Consider the following 6,000-nt stretch of genomic DNA (forward strand, 5'->3'; position numbering starts at 1 on the left):
CGAGGCTTGAGGGCTGACATGCTTGATGACGTCAGTAGCTGGAGGCAACAGACTGTCTAAGATCTTGCGGGTTCTGTGCAGGTCAGACATAGAAGGATCTGTTAAGAACAAGTCAACATTTGCCCTCCAGGTATCATAATCAAGTTCACTGCTTGGACGGGGAGACTTCCCAGAGAAAGGTCTGAGGCGGACTGAAGAGTGCATGGGAGAAACAGCTTCATTAGCTCGCATGACATGTTCAACAACGACCCGTTGTACAGCAGGAGGATTGACATCATTCATGGTAAGTAGTGAACACGTGACTGTAGCATTGTCATCATTACTATTGGTTTCGATTGACAGAGACTCTGGATGTTGAGCGTTCCTGTTAGCAACCATGCTTGGTGATGGAGCGGCTGTCAACACAGCAGGATGCGACTGACCATTCACACTGGTAGGTAAGGATGTTACCTGTGGGCTCTGAGCAGCGGCCTCGAGTCTTTGGAAAGCTGGTCTTGATGCTGCTTGAACATCACCTTTCAAACCACACTGACCACGCCTGGGTGGAGGAGACGGCGGGAACACAGTTGGTAAGCTCCTGACAATCTCAGGTGAGACAGAGCCAAGTAGGAGAGAAGGCTGCTGTACGACCTGTGGTGACACTTTAACACTCACAATCTCTTCCCCAGTTGCATCAGAGGTGTTCATTTGAGAGTCATCGGTTGAAGCAGTGTCAGCAGGGAGAATCACGCCTTTTCCTGCACTTATCTTCATCAGTTCTGCTTGGAGTACACTTTCAAATGACTTTCCACACTTGTTTGCAATGGCTTGCAGTTCCTCAAGATACCCCTTGGTGGCGCTGCTGCAAGCAGTGCTAGTGTAAACACTATCTAAGGCGCGCACTTTAAAGGTAACATTTGCATTTGCCGAGCTGGGATAATCTTTTGGTAGTAGAGGTCTAAATGTTTGCATTGCAGAGGTATTTGCAAATTCCACAATGGAGCAGAGATGATACTCTGATTCTGGATCATCAATAACTAGTACTCTGTTAATGGAGCCGTAACGTTTTACGTGACTCTCAAGCTCCTCATCAATTTCAGTTTGAGTTAACCCGGAAACAATAACTGAGTTAGGAACATTTATCTTTTCATTTTTCACAATATCCATTTTACTCTTTATTCGTGTCACTCAATAACACTCCACTTTCTCCTGGCTGGCTCGCCAAGTTTCTGTAACCTGCCTCAGCTCTAACTGTTAGTGGAGAAACTGGGAGATACAGATATTTTTCATCAGTGTATCAATTCCCTCTTGGACCAGTATCAGAAGGTTCTAGGTCGCTACAGGAGAAAGGGAGGCTTGACAAACTGCAATGAGTGACGGAATAAAGAACTTCACGCACATCAAAGATAAGTATTTAAATGAATTGTATTGAACAAGAATGGTTGAAGAAGAAGAAAAAAAATAAATAAATTGTACAAAATAATTTCTCTGCTTTTCAGCTCTTCAACAATGAAATATCAACCACGATCCACAAATAAATCAGTCTCTATCAAAATTTCAGTCTCTGGTTCTTTCCTTGGGTTGGCCCGCCACAACCACTGAGGTCCCGTGTTACCTTACAGACACAAGATGAGTCCCCAGTAGAAGATTTCTTCAAGGTCAGCACAGGAGTCCATAACAAAGAAGGGAATTAAAACAAAAGGAAAAGACGAGGAAAAGAAAAAGACCCGGCCTGTAAAGGCCAAGAACAGGGTCAATGTGTGGTTCTCATAAACAAAATATACTTTCAATTTTAAACAGATACAAACACACATTCTTATGCAAATACTTTTTAACACAGCTTCTTATAATTAATTTAACCACTTCTTTTACTGTAAATTCAATGAACTGAATACATTTCTGAGTTTAAACATAAAGCAAAATAGTTGAACATTTCATTTCCCTCTTTTATCTTTTCCTACTGCCACTCAAAAAAACACACAGAATGAGGGCAACTGTAAACAAACACTGTCATATAAAACATTTTAACCACCACATTCATTGAAGTAACTCATTGATCCATATTAACATTTACAGAAACAGCACATTTCACTCCATTCATAAGACTAACTTCAACAAAATTTACTCACCAGAGGCTCACAGTTCACACACACTCCAGGCACAAGGCACAATACAGGGCTCTCATCAGTCCAGGATCCACGCTTTTAAGAAACAAGTGACATGAGGATTCAGTAATGTGTAACTTTTACAGCTTAGCCTGGGATGTGGCTAATGACTGGAGCTAGCGCCGCATGCTAGCGCCGAATGCTACTCACGTTCTCCTCCGTTTCCGTTGTTAAACACACGGTCCGCTCATCTACCATGAAAAGAGAAGGGCTCCACTCTTTGCTCCAACCATAAAAGTGGCTTAGACTTGGAAAATCTGGCTCTTTTAGACAAAAAAACCGGCGTAGTCTGCAGCAGAAGCTAACAAGCGCTGCCTCTAACACGATGCGGCAGACAGAGAGAGAGAAAAAACCGGAAGCTCACAGGCACGTACGCCCTGGTGTCGTCTGATTGGTTACACCATTACATCATCTCCTCATGTCACCCGAATCTTTTACACACATCTTTTGCCACACTTGAAATGAAATAAAATACTCTTTTTTAAACAAATAAACTTCTCTGTGTTGATCTTTTTAATCTTTTAACATATTTATGATTTTTTAACCATAAATCCTATTTATTCACTATTTATTCAGGACTGTAACTTATTTGTCACATGAAGAAAAATATGAATTTATTAATTTATTGATCTAATAAATCAATTGGTGAGCTGGACTGTTCATGAGGCCTGGTAACCTGGGTTACATTAGCGCCAAAAACAAACTATTACCATGTTAATGCCAAAAATAGGGTTTGGACGAGCTAAAAAAGCAGGATACAGCCCCTTTAAAGGAAGCTGAAGTCCCAGAGACCACCACACCACTGGGTGGAGCCACTGAGCAGCCTGACTGCAGCTCTCTCTCAAACCTACAGCTTCACCCACAGCTTTCCAGCTCTCTGCACACCGTCGAAGAAGAATCTCAGAGTCCTCTCCGGACCGGCCCGGCTCCACAGCCTCCACCCGAGCCCTGCAGGGTGTAGCGGCATAGCGCCCAACACTGGACTGAAGTGGTTTGATGAGGGACACACCGATACCAGTACCAGGTGTGGAGTTCCTGCCCAGAGGACCAGTACCGCTGACAGAACCCAACAGAACCCAGAACGGCCATGAGACGCCTCCGTCAGCAGCAGGGACACAACAGAGGACGAGAGACGTCCGTAAGACACACTGGAGACAGGGCTCTTTCATTCATACTTCATAACGCTGACACCAACAGGAGACGACAGGAGTCGTCCTCGGCGTCCCGCAGGACGGGACAGGTGAAGACCGGCTCCCCTGCTGGAGCTGGACGTCCCTGCTGCTGCGGGTTCCGTTACGTAACGCCGCCGCAGCAGCGAGCGGCAATGAATCAGTGGCGCCCGGCTGCGGCGCTCGGCGCTGTCAATAATACACCATTAACCTCAATTGATGAGATTGTGTTTAAAGATGCTTTCTGCCTCAGTGCCTCTGAGCAACACTCTCATATTCAGATGTGGAGGTGCTGTGAGGAAGCTGGGAGACTGGACTGGCGTCTGGAGACAGTCTGACCGTCTGACCTGAGCTGAATCAGGGTTTCATGCGGCTTCAGTTCAGGATTAGTTCATTCTGAATGATTTACTTCGGTTTCACATTTATTTTCTTTGAGTTTTCATGGGAAACATGAAGGATGAAATCCTCTTTAACGCTGCGGGCTGTGAAGCGTTCTGATTGGACGGGACGTAGGGACGTCTCCAGGACGTAAACAAAGCCTGTTGGCGGCCATGTTTCTCTCTTCTCGCTGGAGTAACGTTGCTGCAGATGTAAACCGGGCCTCACCGTTCTGCTCCCGTCCAGCCGCTCTCTCATTACAGCCGTTTCTTGGACGACTCCCGTTAGATAAACCGTCTCCAGACGAGTCAAACGCACACAGCAGGGGGTCTACCGCCATCTTGAAATATTGTGTCATTGTGAGGGACACATTGGTCATGTCTAATCCTGCTTCCCAATGACAATAACCCAGCTGTTCAGGGAGTGTATGACGTCTTCTTGTCGGGACCCAGAAACGTCCCTGATACCTTCAAAATAAGAGCTGCTTGTCTGTCAGGTGATTTTCAGAGATTTTCTAATGTTTTCAATGACTGGAGAACATTTTTCTGAATTAGAAATCTGCAGATCAGTCAAAGAAAATGTCAGCATAAGCTCCTCCCACAGTGCTAAGCTCCTCCCACAGCGCTAAGCTCCTCCCACAGTGCTAAGCTCCTCCTCCAGCTGTAAACTCCTCCCACAGTGATACGCTCCTCCCACAGTTAAGCTCCTCCCACAGTGCTAAGCTCCTCCCAGTGTTAAGCTCCTCCCACACTTAAGCTCCTCCTCCAGCTGAAGCTCCTCCCACATTGTTAGCTCCTCCTCTGAGAACTGAAATCCAGCAGGAGGTGTGAATAGACCAGAGCCCAGTCAGCACAGTGACACACCGGAAAGTCTTACGCACACACACACACACACACACACACACACACACACACACACACACACACACACACACACACACACACACACACACACACACAGCGGGGAACAGGAAGTGATGATAGGGTGACTGTGGTTTCTGGGTTGGCCTCGGCGCCTCAGCGGCGGTCACTTCCTCCACCGCGGCTCCGAGTGCCGTCCTGTAAACGGAGTCTCGAGGACTGAATGGAGGTTCAGGTGGCTGATTCCCACACAGAGTGAGGCTGAGGTCAAATTACGGCGAGTCGGGGTGCAGAGCTGGCTGTGCTGCAGTGAAACGTCCACACAGTGGAAAACCGTCCAGCTGCAGGTTCAGGCGTCCAACAGCAGCCTGGAGCGTCTGGAGACAGAGCCGTCCCTCCGTCCCCGCCAGCCTGTCCCCCGCTATAAACGGGATACAGTCAGGTCGGCATCAAAGCCAAGTCGGCCTCGTGCGGGGGGGGGGGGCTCTCAAGTGGCTGAGTTGGTTGGTGCCGACTTGACTGTAAGCTGCTTACCAACTCGGCCAAAAGCCTCTTTTTTTTTTAATCACGATGCGTCTGCGGCGCGAGGACTTGCACAGTTTTTTGACGATCTGTTTGAACCGAGTAGCTTAGCTACGAGCGGCTGTCTGGTCATGTGACCAGATCATGTGACCAGGCGGCGTTTGATTAAACCAGTCGCCTTTCATTATAATAATAAAACTGCAAATCGTCGCGCCGCAGCCGGCATCAGCTCCAGGATTTGCACAGTTATATAGCTTTTGGTCGAGTTGGTAAGCATCTTACAGCCAAGTCGGCACCGACCAACTCGGCCACTCGAGAGCCCCCCGCCCCCCCCCCCCCCCCCCCCCCCCCCCCCCGCAAGGCCGACTTGGCTAGATGCCGACTTCACTGTATCCCGGGGGCGGTGCCGAGTTGGCCAGGGCCGACTTGGATTGGTGCCGACCTGACTGTATCCCTATAAACCCTCCTCCACTCACTTCCTGTGATGATCTTTATTCTAGCAGTGGAGAGAAGGGAGCTGGTGTGTGGAGGCTGTGTCTCCAGGCCGTGGTGACGAGGCGGCTCAGAGCTCTCAGAGGTCCCTCAGTGCTTCTGCAGATCCTCTTCCACTGGTCCAGACCCAGCTGGACCTCGCTACAGGAGGGACAACCTGATCTGAAGGGACACTGCAACCTCCGACAAACTCAGTCCATCTGTCCGTCATGGTTCTAAGACTCCTCCCACATCAGGCCCACAGGGCCTGCAGCTGATCCCAGGCCTGCAGCTGATCCCAGGTCTGCATCAGGGCCACTTGTCCACCACCAGCACTGCTCCACAGTGTGAGATTCAGAGTCTTGCTCAAAGACACTTCAACACGTGGACGAGGGAAGCTGGGGAATCAAACCTGCACTCGGCCATCCGAGCAGCAACCCTCCCGAAAATACACCA

General features: G+C 48.6%; 1 long non-coding RNA gene across 1 annotated transcript; it reads right to left on the reverse strand.

The window, feature by feature from the left end:
- Window positions 1–1,251: 1,251 nt before the first annotated feature.
- On the reverse strand, window positions 1,252–2,398 carry LOC115408592 (uncharacterized). The gene is made up of 3 exons (XR_003933779.1): window positions 2,295–2,398; window positions 2,109–2,180; window positions 1,252–1,711 (listed from the first exon to the last, which is right to left on the reverse strand). It is a non-coding gene; the product is annotated as an uncharacterized LOC115408592 (long non-coding RNA).
- Window positions 2,399–6,000: the final 3,602 nt, after the last annotated feature.

This window comes from Salarias fasciatus, chromosome 20, assembly GCF_902148845.1.
Source record: "Salarias fasciatus chromosome 20, fSalaFa1.1, whole genome shotgun sequence".
In the NCBI taxonomy this organism is placed as follows: domain Eukaryota; kingdom Metazoa; phylum Chordata; class Actinopteri; order Blenniiformes; family Blenniidae; genus Salarias; species Salarias fasciatus.